The sequence below is a fragment of the Trachypithecus francoisi genome, unplaced genomic scaffold (genome assembly GCF_009764315.1).
Source record: "Trachypithecus francoisi isolate TF-2019V2 unplaced genomic scaffold, Tfra_2.0 Lachesis_group5, whole genome shotgun sequence".
NCBI lineage: Eukaryota > Metazoa > Chordata > Mammalia > Primates > Cercopithecidae > Trachypithecus > Trachypithecus francoisi.
This window is the reverse complement of record NW_022681470.1, coordinates 28,170,792-28,183,049: the sequence shown is the minus strand read 5'-3', so window position 1 is coordinate 28,183,049 and position 12,258 is coordinate 28,170,792. Positions and strand designations below refer to the sequence as shown.

The following is a 12,258-nucleotide window of genomic DNA, read 5'->3' as shown; positions in this document are numbered from 1 at the left end:
GTTTCATTTCTTTTGGAAAGATGCTTTCTTAATCAAATAAGGAAATTCCCGAGTGATTCCCTCCTGGTGGCTTGGAAAAGAGGATGAGAGAGACCAGGGGTCGGGGAGAAGTCAGAGAGCGATTTTGGTTCTGAGACCTATTCTTTTTTTTTTTTTTTTGAGGCGGAGTCTCGCTCTGTCGCCCGGACTGGAGTGCAGTGGCCAGATTTCAGCTCACTGCAAGCTCCGCCTCCCGGGTTTCCGCCATTCTCCTGCCTCAGCCTCCCGAGTAGCTGGGACTACAGGCGCCCGCCACCTCGCCCGGCTAGTTTTTGTATTTTTAGTAGAGACGGGGTTTCACCGTGTTAGCCAGGATGGTCTCGATCTCCTGACCTCGTGATCCGCCCGTCTCGGCCTCCCAAAGTGCTGGGATTACAGGCTTGAGCCACCGCGCCCGGCCAACCTATTCTGATGAAATGGATAGGAGGCAAGGAAATACTGGATAGAAGAGGGCAGCCCCAGCGAGGGCCCCAACCTCAAGCCTGGAACTTCTGCCCAAAGTGAGAACATGCATTCTTGTTTTCCCACTTTAATGTTGCTTTTTGGCCCGCCCGCCCTGATCTTGTACACATAAAAACCCCAGGCTCTACTGGCAGAGCAACAGAGCGGAACAGCAGAGAAGGAGAGAAGAGAAGAAGCAGCTGGACATTGGAGAGAAGCAGCTTGACTTCAGAGGGACAACTTGACAGCAGGACTTTGGCGAAGAGTTCAGCTGGGGATGGAACTGAGCTGGCCGAACTCCAAGGGAAGACTACCTTCTCACTCCATCCTTCTCACTCCATCCCATTTCCAGCTGCCCATCCTGCTGGAAGTCACTTTCATAGGCAATAAAATCCCCCACATTTACCATCTTCAATTTGTTCATGTGACCTGATTCTTCTGCATGCCGAACAAGAGCTCAGTATACAGAGGGCTGTCACACTCAGCTGTTAAACACTTAAGCCATTTGTAGACAGCAGAGTTAAAAGAGCACACTGTGACATGCACCCTCTGAGGCTCTAGGGGTTGCAGGTACACCCAAGATGCTGCCAGGGGCCACATGGGGTTCCGCTCCTGTTGGCTCCCAGAAGCACTTATCTTGGCCCCTGCACCTGCCCACCCGCATGCTCCCCCTCCCACGAGGGGTTGAGAGCTGTGGGCTGAGTAAATGAGCCACCCCCTTCATGAGTCCTGCAAAGGGGTCAAGGGAACTATCCCATTTCACTGAGGCCTTTCAATTTTCAAAAGCACTCAGCAAGCCAATGGCCATATTTTGGGGAATGGTTTTCTGCCCCCCAACATATCCCTCGATGTACTCGGTATGGTGCTGTGTATGTGTCTGTGTGTTGAGTATTTGCTAAACATAAATTTAACTGAATTTACCTTTATATGGTTAGGCAAATAAGATCAATTATAAACTAATATAAAGTTTGTGAAAAACTTTAGCTCCATTTTATCCTTATTTTAGGAGACAACCCTGCCTCCCACCCCCTCAGTTAGCTATGCTAAAGACTGGCCTTGGCCAAAGAAAAAGAAAAAAATTGAAATTGGAAAGTAAAAGTTGCTAGTGATAAGAGGTAATAAAGAAGTAGAAATAGATCCAGAAGACCCAGAAAGCTCTTTCTAGAGCAAGAAAAGGAGGTAAACGGAACTCACACTGTATCTCAAGCCATGTTCAAGTGGTTAAGAAAGGGGAATACAGAACATGTATCTGCACAGTTCTGAGGATGTTTTAATAGTGGCACTGGAGAAGGTACGAGCCCCAAATACCTGAGACAGGACTCAGTTAATTTAGAAAGTTTATTTTGCCATGGTTGAGGACCCGCACCCATGACACAGCCTCAGGAGGTCCCGACAACATGTGCCCAAGGTGGTCAGAGCACAGCTTGATTTTATACATTTAGGAAGACATGAGACATCAATCAACATATATAAGATGAACATTGGTTTGGTCCAGAGAGGCGGGACGACTCAAAGCAAAGGTGGGACAACTTGAAGTGGAGACGGGGGGCTTCCAGGTCATAGGTAGATAAGAGACAAATAGTCGCATTCTTTTGAGTTTCTTATTAGCCTCTCCAAAGGAGGCTATTAGATATGCGTTTATCTCAGGGAGCAGAGGGGTGACTTTGAATAGAATGGGAGGCAGATTTGCCCTAAGCAGTTCCCAGCTTGATTTTTTCCCTTTAGCTTAGTGATTTTGGGGCCCTAAGATTTATTTTCCTTTTACAAAGGCAAGTCAACCTAGGGGCAGTTCTCTTCCCCGCCTCAGTGTGTACCTCCTAAAAGGCCCATTCCTTGGAGAGGTTTCTCAGTGAGAGCAGTGTGGAGCCAGAGGCAGGAGAGGGCAGAGGTACCAAATGTAGGAAAACTACTGTGTGTGATATAATCCCTCTCCAGTTTTTCAGTAAACTTACTAAATTTACAAAATCACAAGGGTGACTACATTTTTGGAGAAAACGGGCTAAATGTAGAATGTTATGTATGGGTTAAGGAAATAGACTAATAAGGGGTTGTGATCATTACAGTTTTAGCAAGATCCCCAGAGGAGAGTTGCTGATGCTACTTGGGAATGCATCTGTCCCCGGAGGCTGGAAGATCAACTGAAGGAGGGAGAAATGTTGTTTACCCCAATGTTGCATGAGAAGGGGTCAAGGAGATTTAGGGTGGGTTTCTTGGGATCTCAGGAAGGGGGAAGGAAATGGATTCTCTGGGTATAAAGTCAAAAACAAACTGTTTTACCTCTTTACTCTCACATATCACAAAACTGTTCTGTGACCAGCTATGTGGAGATTTTCTGTATTAGAAATAAGTGCTTGGCGTAGCCAAAAGAAACCAGCACTTAGACAGAAAATTTCTCAGCAAGGCAGCTTCACTTCTGCAGAAGGGTGCTGCTTGTGCCTGATGCATTTGCAAGAGCACACTGAACAAAGGAGGGAAGGAGCTTTTAACCCTAACGTGGTTCCTGTTTCTGTGTCCTTCCCCTATTGACTGGGGTTGGATGCACAGTCTAAGCTGATCCCAACTGACTGAGACTTAAACCTTCTCAAATAAGGTAAATGCATGATTTGCTAAGAGAAAAAGGGGGGAAGAAGGGAGTAGGGTTGATTTAAAGCTTTTACAGCTTATGACCAGGAAGTTGAGGCTTTGAAGAGGAACTTAGTTGTCCCAACATTCTGCATACACCAAACAATTTTCCAGCAGACACCAACTATGTGTGCTCTAATTCAATTCAATCCTGATGTTATCTGCCTGGAATTAGTGTCAGATCCCACAGGTTAAGGGGTCAGTGCTACAAGACTGTCCCCCCTTCAGATGTCAATTGCAAGTCCCAGATTGTTACCTGTACTTCTGACTGACTGGCTATGGTTCGAGGTTCCAGCTGGGCATGGTGGCTCATGCCTGTAATCCCAGCACTTTTGGAGGCCTAAGTGGGAGGATTACTTGAACCCAGCAGTTCAAGACCAGCCTGGGCAATAGGGCAACAGGTCTTTTGTGAGACCACATCTCTACAACAACAACAGAAAAATAAAATAAAATAAACTTTCTGGGTGTGGTGGCCCATACCTGTATACTTAAGTACTCCAGAGGCTGAAGTGGGAGAACTGCTTGAGCCCAGGAGGTTGAGGCTGCAGTGAGCTGAGATAGCACCACTGCCCTCCAGCCTGGGCAACAGAGCCAGACCCTATCTCAATCAATCAATCAATCAGTTAGTCGGGGTTCCCGTATCTCCTTTCCTTGGATTCCGTTAATTTGGTAGGGTGGCTCACAGAACTCAGGGAATATTTTACTTACATTTTCCAATTATAAGGGATAATAGGAAGCATACAGATGAACAGCCAGATGAAGAGATGGATAGGATAAAGTATGAGGTTGTAGATCTTCCATCCCCTCTCTGGCACAACACCCTCCTTCCCAGTACTTCCAAGTGTTCAGCAACCTGGAAGCTTATTGCATCTCACTCGGTCTTTCCAGTGACTGACCCCATCCTGAGGCTATCTAGGGGCTCCACCCTAAGGTCACCTCATTAGCACAAACTCAGCTGTGAGCCAAAGGGCTTATTAAGAGTAACAAAAGAAACTTCGATCACTTAGAAAATTCCAAGAGTTTTAGGCGTTCTGTACAAAAGACAAATATTATAACAAAAGATGCTTTTGTCACCCTTAACACTAAGGAAACTAGAATAATTTAGGAGCTCTGTGTCAGGAAGCTGGAATGAAAGCCAAAAACAATAGACAGTTGGTCTTTTGTATTCATGAGTTCCGCATCCACAGATTCAACCAACCACTGATCAAAAATACTCCATAGAAATTTGTGTCTGTACCGAACATGTACAGACTTTTTTTGTCTTGTTATTATTCCCTAAACAATGCAGTATAACAACTATTTACATAGCGTTTACTTGTATTGGGTGTTATCAGTAATCTAGGTATGATTTAAAGTATACGGAAGTTCGTCCTGGCTGTTTCTGGGGAAAAAGAATATACAGTATATACATCCTCTGCGGAGGATGTGTATAGGTTATATCCAAATATTATGCCATTTTATGTAAGAGTCTTGAGCATCTGCTGGCTTTAGTGTCCACTATTGGGTCCTGGAACCAATTCCGCATGGATAACCGGAGACAACTGTATTGCTTTTCTTTTTTTAAAAAATTAAGAAAAAAAATTATTGCAAGCCCACAACTAACTTCATAATTGTAATTATTTTCTTTTCTTTTTTTTTTTAGAGGTTGGGTCTTGCAATGTTGCCCAGGCTAGTCTTGAACTCCTGGCCTCAAGCAATCATCCTGCCTCAGCCTCCTCAGTTGTTGGAAATATGGGCATGAGCCATCACGCCTGGCCCAACAACAGTATTTCTTATTGCACACTGGGGCTGGAACAGGCTGGGACTTCTGAGACCTCTGAGAAACAGCTCAGGCTCTGCCTAAAAAATGGGGGTGAGGCAAGCTGATTGCTGGGTACCAGCAGCAATGACAGAGACAGATTGGAAGGGAGCAGATCTTAGGAGTGCAGAAGGTTTATTGGAAAGAAAAAATGAAGTTAAAAAAATAATAATAATAAAAGAAAGAAGCAGATCTACCTGGGTAGGGCTGCTCACAAGAAGCCAGGCTGTTGTGAAGCAGTATGGTGAGGCTTGGGTGAGTGATGACTGGAGTGTACAGATGGGTCAGGAGGTGGCAGCCATTTGTAGTGACCGGGAAGCTGAAAGACAAGGTTGGGAGGATACCCAAGTATCTGTGAGCTACCTCACCCCTTAAAGATTCTCCTTTCTTTGAGGAGAAAATAAGATCTAAGTTAGAAATACCCAGAATGTGGATGTAGTGGGTGTGGGGCAGGGGCTGGGGTTGGTAAAAACAATAGAAACCCTGTATTCCTAGCTGTTTCCACAGGCTGTCCTGGCCCAGGGAAAATAAACTGTTACACTAGCGGTTCCCAGCCCCGGAGCTGTGGACCAGTACCAGTCTGGCCTGTTAGGAACCAGGCTGCACCACAGGAGGTGAACAGCTGGCAAGTGAGCATTACTGCCTGAGCTCTGCCTCCTCTCAGATCAGTGGCAGCCTTAGATTCTCATAGGAGCACAAACCCTATTGTGAACTGCACATGCAGGGGATCTAGGTTGTGCACTCCTTATGAGAATCTAATGCCTGATGATCTGAGGGGGAACAGTTTCATCCAGAAACCATTTCTGCCCCCTGCCCCTGCCCACCCCTGCCCCACCCTGTTAGCAGTGGAAGAGATCAGAGTTACCCCGAGTTACCAGCAGGTGTCCATACAGGTCTACAGCAACTTTAGTCCTTGCCTCCTCAGAAGGAAGAACTCAACTGAGGAGCATAAAGCAGAAAGAGACCGAGGTAAGTTCCAGAGCAGGAATGGAAGTTTATTTAAAAACGCTTTAAGGCAGGAAATAAAGAAAAGAACCCTCGGAAGAGATCCAAGTGGGTGCCTGAAGGTCAAAGAGAGAAAAAGAATATCAAGTCCCCATTTAACCATGATCTTAGGATTTTATTTTATTTTTATTTTTTTATCTTTGAGACGGAGTCTTGCTCTGTCGCCCGGGCTGGAGTGCAGGGGCCGGATCTCAGCTCACTGCAAGCTCCGCCTCCCGGGTTTACGCCATTCTCCTGCCTCAGCCTCCCGAGTAGCTGGGACTACAGGCGCCGCCACCTCGCCCGGCTAGTTTTTTGTATTTTTTAGTAGAGACGGGGTTTTACCGTGTTAGCCAGGATGGTCTCAAACTCCTGACCTCGTGATCCGCCCGTCTCGGCCTTCCAAAGTGCTGGGATTACAGGCTTGAGCCACCGCGCCCGGCCTGATCTTAGGATTTTAAAGGCTCACCTCTTTCCCAAGTTTCTTTCCTTAGGGTGGGCTTTCCGCATGTGCAGTGCTTTCCTTACTCTTTGGGACTGAGCACACACAGGGTGTTTAGGGAGCTATACACATGCTCATCTGAGGTTTTTTTCCTTTTTCCGGTGGCGTGTGTCCCTGGAACATCATACTTTCCCATTTTGTCTCTCTGTCTCTCTCTTTTTTTTTTTTTTTTTGAGACAGGGTCTCACTCTGTTGCCCAGGCTGGAGTGCAGTGGCATGATCTCAGCTCACTGCAACCTCTGCCTCCTGGGTTCAAGTGATTCTCCTGCCTCAGCCTCCTGAGTAGCTGGGACTACAGGGACAGTGCCACCACGCCCGGCTAATTTTTGTATTTTTTAGTAGAGATGGGCTTTCACCATACTGGTCAGGCTGATCTCTAACTTCTGACCTTGTGATCTGCCTGCCTCGGCCTCCCAAAGTGCTGGGATTACAGGTGCGAGCCACCGTGCCTAGCCTGCTATTTTGTCTCTTAACACGCATGCCCCAGAAGCTGCTTCTCCATGAGGTCTGCATTCAATGAACACTTTTAATGTTAACAGGTGTGGACCATTAGGAGATTGTCTCTCCTGGCTGCCTAATTATCATTTTTAGAGAAGCAACGTGATAATTGCTGAACCATCACTTGACATTCCTGGTGGGTGGGGGACAGCCCTCTCCTGCCCTGCTCATGCCTGTATAACTACACGCCCAGCCCCAGCTGAGGAAATATTGTCTTTCATGAAACTGGTCCCCGGTGCCAAAAAGATTGGGGACTGCTGTGTTACACCATCTGAAGTTAACTATGATGAAGGGAACTATGGTTATTTTTTAAATATTGTAACTAGCTTGAATTTTATCATGGCCAGTAGAACAATAGAATATTTGTGTTCCACTCTCTTGCATGTGAGAGGGGAGAGAGTAAGTTATGTATCTAGCTTCTAGAATTATGATTTTAGTACTAACAATAGTCAATATTTATTGAGTAGGTACTATGTGCCAGGCATCACATTTGAGTATCCTGACAACCCTCAAATAGGTTCTCCTGTCATCATTTTACAGACGAGAAACTGATATTCTGAAAGGTTTATTAACAGCTTGGAAGTGGCCAGATTAAGATTCCAACTCTGCTCTATGCATCTGTGAAGCCTGTGCTCCTGACTGCTGGGCTATGTTGCTTTGTCTGTGCTTGAACAATAAGGGATCCTATCTGTGCATGTCCTGACCTAGGCGAGCTTTAGGTATGTAAGGCACTCTGACTTGGGAGACAGGTTTTCACTAGCTTCTTGAGGTCATAAAGAGGAGAGGCTGGAACTGACTCAACAGAGGCCCTATCCAGCTTTGTCCTGAGGGGATCAGGTTCCTCTGGGAATGCGGAATAGGCAAGGAGGAGAAAATGTGAGGGCTTTGAGAGGAAAGAATAAGAAAATCCCAGACTGTAACTTGTGAGCAAGGGTTTGTCCTTCCTGCCAGCAGCGTTCTCATAAATCCATCTCTCTCTAAGGACTACATTTATTCATCATGTCAGACTCCCTCTCCCATTAATTCATTCCAAAATAATGATCACTGTTATTGGGTGAAATGGGAATGCATTAAAGGGTGTAAAAAGGGGAGTTTAAGACTTTACATTTTAAAATGATTACTCCAGCAGGCTGGGGGTAAAGTAGCTCAAGTTTTTTCTATAACCAACTTTTTTCCCATCCTCTGTAATTCAGGGGTAAGGGGAGAGAGGAAAGAAGAAAGTTCAATACCTCCCCTCTTTCACTATCCCCTAAAGTTCCAAAATGTTTCTCTCCCTGCTCACTTCAGCAACTTACTTGGCCCATTCTGGAATCCCAGCCAAATTTACCTTCTCTCTGCCCCATTAGGGCTCCTTAGCATCTTAACAGAAGGCTTAATGCAAAGAGGGTCTTGCACTTGTCCTAATATTGAGACAGATCAGGGACGGAACTTGGTCCCTCCACCCCCGTTAATACATAATTTTCCTCTTTTTCTGTCCTACTTGCTGACCCGGGGACCTTGAAGAAAGGAAGATAAGCAGCATCCCATCATCTTACTCAAGGCGCCATACCCACTGATCTCAGGACTTTGAAGAAACTAAGATAAGCAGTATCCCACCCTAAGTCTTAGTCAAGGAAGTCAACTCTATCATCCACACAAATACAAGACCAGAAGAATGATGATCTTTACACTGTAGAGGTGCCTCATTATTACACTAAAATCTCCACCCAGGGAAGGGCTTATTTGCCATTTTTTGATCACGTGATGTATGTACTAAAATGATTTCACACTGTGTCTGCACACCCTGTACTCTACCCCACACATGTCATGACGTTTGCTTACCTCGTGCTTATTCACATCACCCTTCTTAAAACACCAGAAAGACCTGTCCTTGGGGAGCCAGCTGGACAACTCCTCACTCCAGTGCTCTTTCCCTTGTGTTTGAGCATAAGCCCCTAACAAAGCTGTGTTTGGGAAACTTGCTTGGCCTCCCATCAATTTCTATTGCATGGGAGGCTGAAAACCTATGGTCCCTAACACTGTGTCACTAATATCCTGTACGGGCAGGCTTTTTGGTTTTATTTTGTTTTTGAGACAGGGTCTTGCTTTGTTGCTCAGGCTGGAGTGCAGTGGTGTGATCATAGCTCACTGTAATCTTGAACTCCTGGGCTCAAGTGATCCTCCCACCTGATTTTTTATTTTTATTTATTTTTTGAGATAGAGTTTCACTCTTGTCGCCCAGGCTGCAGTGCAATGGCGCGATCTCAGCTCACTGCAACCTCCGCCTCCTGGGTTCAAGCAATTCTCCTGCCTCAGCCTCCCAGTAGCTGGGATTACAGATGCCTGCCACTACGCCCGGAATTTTTGTAATTTTAGTAGAGATGGGGTTTCACCACGTTGGCCAGGATGGTCTCAAACTCCTGAACTTTGGTGATCTGCCTGCCTCGGCCTTCCAAAGTACTGGGATTACAGGCTTGAGTCACTGCGCCAGGCCTGATCCTTCTTCCTCTAGATTCCCAAGTAGCTGAGACTACAAGCACGCACAACCATGCCTGGCTAATTTTTAAATTTTCTGTAGAGATGGAGTCTTGCTATGTTTATCAGGCTGGTCTTGATCTCCTGTCTTCAACCGATCTCCCGCTTTGGCTTCCCAAAGAACTAGGATTACAGGCGTGACACACCACACCCAGACTGGATTCAAAGACTTTCTGATTTGCGATTGGTTAAAGAGGTTAAGCTTTGTACAAAAATTTGAGATCAGCAGAAAAGAATATTAGCTCTGACTTGTGGGTGTGACCTCCTTCAGGCCCTTCAGGAAGAGATTCAGAAGAACAGCCATCAGAGTTCAGTCCTCCATTCCCCCTTAGTTGAGCTCTATGTGCCAGTAGATCCATTTGGTGAGGATCTGGGTCTCCAACAATTCAGGGACATATTTTAAGGTGTGATCTTTAGTTTCTATAGAGAACAAAACATCTGACTCTAACTTCCTTGGCTATTGATTTATTTATTTTTTAATTTTTATTTTTGAGACGGAGTTTCACTCTTGTTGCCCAGGCTGGAGTGCAGTGGCACTATCTCGGCTCACTGCAACCTCTGCCTTCCGGTTTCTTTTTTTTTTTTTTTTTTTTTTTTTTTTGAGGCGGAGTCTCGCTCTGTCGCCCCGGCTGGAGTGCAGTGGCCGGATCTCAGCTCACTGCAAGCTCCGCCTCCCGGTTTACGCCATTCTCCTGCCTCAGCCTCCGAGTAGCTGGGACTACAGGCGCCGCCACCTCGCCGCTAGTTTTTGTATTTTTAGTAGAGACGGGGTTTCACCGTGTTAGCCAGGAGGGTCTCGATCTCCTGACCTCATGATCCGCCCGTCTCGGCCTCCCAAAGTGCTGGGATTACAGGCTTGAGCCACCGCGCCCGGCCTAACCTTCCGGTTTCAAGCAATTCTCCTGCCTCAGCCTCCAAACAAGCTGTTCATTTACTTCTCAAGGCTAGCTAGGTGTCTGGAATTTCCCTGGAAGGAACTCAAGATTTTCCTTCATTTCCATGCTGAGGGAGAGGGGAGGGGACCGGGGGGTGAGGGGAGTGGACCCACAGGCTTCAAAGAGGGGTCTCTGTTCTGTCTCAGTTTTACCCATAGCTGTTGGAAGTTTTTTGTTTTGGAGGGGGGTCGGGGGTAGGGTGGTGGTGGAGATGTTTCTCTCTCTCTCTTGCTTTTTAAAATGAAGTCACAATCTCTTGCCCATCTGTCTTATTGATGACTCTTCAGGATGGACACAGTAATGACAGAGACAGGAGGCAGCCAAGAGTCTCCCAGTGAAACCCCTCCTTCAAGCCTAAAGCAGTCTGAAGGCTGAAAAACCAGACTGCTGGTTTGGATGAAGCCTGCCTTTTCCCAGCCAATTCTGAATAATGCCCACCTGCGCACTGGGAGGACTGGGTGAAGTCTCAGGAAGTTCGCGCTATTTGCAGTGGTGAAGATCCTGGCCTCTCCTGTTCTGTGTGGTGACCTGGGATTCAATCTTTGAGGGGAAAACCTGCTAGAAGGACTCTCAGTTTGCTGGAGTTCCTGTTTCTCTCTCTCTCTCTTTTTTTTCCTTTTCACTCAATAAACCCTGCCCTACTAACCTTACAGTGTGTCCCTGTGCCTAAATTATCCTGGTCATGTGACAAGAACCTGTTTTTTTCTACAACAGTAACAATGATAGCTAGTACACACGTCCTTACTTCATGTACTGCTCTGCACTGCTGCAAGCACTTTAGTCATTTAGTCCTTATTACATCCTTCTGAAGAACGTACTGTTATTACTCCAATTTACAGATAAAGAAACATGATTCTGCTGAGAGAGGGAAAACAAACGAACACAAAAACCAGAAGCACAGAATGGTTAAACCACTTGTCTGAGGCCCACAGCTAATAAATACCCTTAAACAGTATGCATAACTTACAAAGAATGTTTTGGAGCAATTTTAGAGCACCAAAACATCAATGTCCATTTATCTTAAGGTGAGTTTAGTTTTGTGCAACTCTACATTGCTTTAACTATCTGGATGGAGCCATTTCACTATTTCCTTTTATGGAAAACAGCATAAACAAATAGAAGACTCAGGAGTTCTTTAGTCACATAAGAACAGACCATGCCAAAGTGAAACACTGTGTTAAAATACCAGATGAGCGTGAACATTATGCAACATTTTCAGAAATTGAGTGTTCTACAAAGACACTGACTTGTTACCAGTCTTATCACCTATAGGTGTGTCTCTGGCCCTTGTTATTGTAATTATTTCCTGTTTTGCTTTTGTTCCCACTCACCTGAAATGAGTCACTCAGATAACTCAGAAATTTGGCTTTAAGCCAGAAAGCTCTAAGTAGGAATGAAAGGAACTGAAATCTGAACAAACTATTGAAAGGAGATCCACTGCTGAAACTTCAAATTTAGTTCCAAGGAGAGATAAATAACGAAATAGTGTTAAAATAATCCATTGCTATACTGTTAGAGCAATCCTACACTGGATTCTCTCCCACCAAGCACACACAGAGGTTTGTTAGAATAACCACCACAGGACCAGCGTGGTGGCTCACTTCTGTAATTCCAGCACTTCCGGTTGTTACCAGGCGGGCCTTGCTCCCAGAGCTCCCAGGACGGTGGTGGGCTGCTTCCAAAATGGTGGCAAGCCTTGCGTTCTCTGACCTGGGATTCTTGGCCTCACGGATTCCAAGGAATGGAATCTTGGGCCATGCGGTGAGTGTTATAGCTCTATTAGAAGCCGTGGGTCACGGAAGAGAACAGTGCAACCCAGTGACGAGTGTTCAGCTCAATTAGGATGAAGCCGGGCTCTTAGCTGTGCAGGAACAATGGCAAGTCTTTAGCCCGATTGTGAGTGGCAATGGGCACCTCGCCAGATC

General features: G+C 45.9%; 1 long non-coding RNA gene across 1 annotated transcript; it reads left to right on the top strand.

Annotated features, from left to right (window-relative positions):
- Positions 1–5,825: 5,825 nt before the first annotated feature.
- Positions 5,826–10,977, top strand: LOC117076136. Its single transcript, XR_004434253.1, has 3 exons — positions 5,826–5,869; positions 8,388–8,561; positions 10,621–10,977. It is a non-coding gene; the product is annotated as an uncharacterized LOC117076136 (long non-coding RNA).
- The last annotated feature ends 1,281 nt before the right edge of the window (positions 10,978–12,258 follow it).